Consider the following 2435-nt stretch of genomic DNA (forward strand, 5'->3'; position numbering starts at 1 on the left):
AAAAAAAAAAAAAGAATCTTCTGTTTGTCTTCATCATTGATCTTGCCTTGATCTTGAAGTTTTTCCATCTTCAACTGTTGCTTTCTGTTCTGGTTACCTAGTGCCGCTCTGACAGGAAACATACCACAAATGAGATGGCCTTAACAAACAGGAGTTGATTCTTACAATTTGGAGGCTTTAAGTCCAAGTTCACAGTGCCAGGGTCTAGGGGCTGGGTGAAAGCACCTCAACTTTGGGGTCCATCTCTGCCTTCTGCTTCCGGCCCACTGGAACTAGAGGCATTTCTTCACTCAGATAGCTGCTGGCTGCTGAGGCTGAGAAGCTCCAAGGTTGACAAGTGAAAAGGCACAATTCTGATGTTACCAAACCACATGGCAGGCCATTAACTTAAGTCCATTGTAAGTCCCAAGGTTGGCAGAGCATAGCAGGCTGCTGAGCAATGACACGGCTACATGCAGGGTCCAAGTGTGCCAGAGGCTAGAGACCATTCCCAAGGCTTCTCCTTATATACAGGAAGCAGACCATATCCCAAAGGCAGCTACTCAGTTGCTTGTGGTAGATCCCACCATGGAGTTGATTGCCAGTGTAATCATGGGGAATAACTACCACCAGCTGCCCAGCTACTCAACCAGGCCCAGCCAAGTTGACACAAAAACATAACTACCACACTTTCATGTTAAAGGCACACGATTCAAGTGAATTCTTAGAAGACACCTTTTCTTATCCCTCTGTTTCTCATTTTTAGCTTTGCATGTCTCAGCTTCCTAGACCATATGCTCAATATCTTCTTTACTCAAGTGGCCCCTGAATGTGCTAGAAATTTGGGTTCTTCAATTTTTTTACTGTGGAAAATGCCAAGGGATTTATGCTACAGAGATTGACTTTATAAACCTCTTCAATGGTGAGTCCATAAGAGGCACCACCAGGTTAGTCATTAGTGATGGTAATCTTGTTCTTAGTACTCTTATCCACAGCAGATGTTGAGGATGCCATTGGCATCAATATTGAAAAGTGACTTTAATCTAAGGAACATCATGGGGTGCAAGAGGTGTCAGTGAATTCAAACTTGCCAAGCAAGTTGTTATCCTTGGTCATGGCATGCTCATCTTCAAGAACCCGAAAGAGTGTACCAGACTGGTTGTCAGAGTAGGTTGTGAAGGTCTGAATTGGTTTGGTAGGAATGATCGTATTGTGCTCAGTGAGGATAGCCATGATTCAACCACTAGTTTCAATACCAAGGGAAAAAGAGGTGATGGCCAGGAGCAGCAAATCTTGAACATTTTCAGATTTGGCTCCAGAAAAGATGGTTGCCCAGACAGACAGCTGCATCACAACAACAGCCTTATCAGGGTGAGTGCTCTTGTTCAGTTCTTTTCCACTGAAGAAATCCCAAAGAAGTTTCTGAATCTTCGGAACATGGGTAGAACCACTCACTAAGACAATATCAAGGATCTGCCACTTGTCTAGCTTGGCATCCCTAAGGGTTTTCTCCACAGGGTCCAGGCTGCCATGGAACATGTCAGCATTTGATTCTTCACATTGGGCATAAGTAATAGAGGTATAGAAGTTGATTCCTTCATACAAAGAATCATTTTCAGTAATGGCCTGGGTGCTGGAAGAGAGAGAGAGAGCACTTTGCACATTCCCAAGCAGTGCAGAGGTGACGGACAGCCTTCTTGTTCTCTATTGATGTCCTTACTCCTGTTCTTGAACTCAGCAATAAAATGGTTGACCATTCCATTGTCAACGTCTTCACCTAAGTAGGTGTCTCCAGCTATAGATTTGACCTCAAATGTTCCATCTTCAATAGTGAGGATTGACACATCAAAAGTGCCACCTCCTAAGTCAAAGATCAACACATTTCTTTCAGCACTAACCTTTCTGTCTGAGCCAGAAGCAACAGCAGCAGCCATTGGCTCTTTGATGGTTCTGACTACACTGAGGCTGGCAATGGTTCCAGCATCTTTGGTAGTCTGATGCTGAGAGGTATTAAAGTTGGCTGGTATAGTGACAACAGCATTGTTAACAGTCTTCTCAAGTAGGCTTCTGCAATTTCCTACATCTTTGTCAGAACCATAGATGACACCTTCTCTGGATAGGAATTTTTCATCTGTGTATTATATTCTACTTGGACCATGGGCCTGTCTGTATCCCTCACCACCACGAAGGGCCAATGCTTCATATCAAACTGGGCAACAGCATCATCAAATCTTTATCCAATGAGACATTTGGCACCAAAACGGGGTTAGTGGGATTCATTGCAACTTGATTCTTTGCAGCATCACCAATCGATCATTTGGTACCACTAAAAGTGATATAGCTTGATGACTGGGATCTTAAAGCTAGCAAGCTGTCATCTAGATGCAACGATGGGTCTCTCCTCATCCAGAGCAAAGAAGAATGAAGAAAACCAAAATTCATGGAAATAATTAGTC

General features: G+C 43.5%; 1 pseudogene; it reads right to left on the bottom strand.

Annotated features, from left to right (window-relative positions):
- LOC103206366 overlaps positions 1 to 2316 on the bottom strand; it is a 3486-nt pseudogene extending 1170 nt beyond the window's left edge.
- Between the last annotated feature and the right edge of the window lie 119 nt (positions 2317 to 2435).

Source organism: Orycteropus afer, unplaced genomic scaffold, assembly GCF_000298275.1.
Source record: "Orycteropus afer afer isolate SDZICR_OR568_19922 unplaced genomic scaffold, OryAfe1.0 scaffold00312, whole genome shotgun sequence".
Taxonomy (NCBI): Eukaryota; Metazoa; Chordata; class Mammalia; order Tubulidentata; family Orycteropodidae; genus Orycteropus; species Orycteropus afer.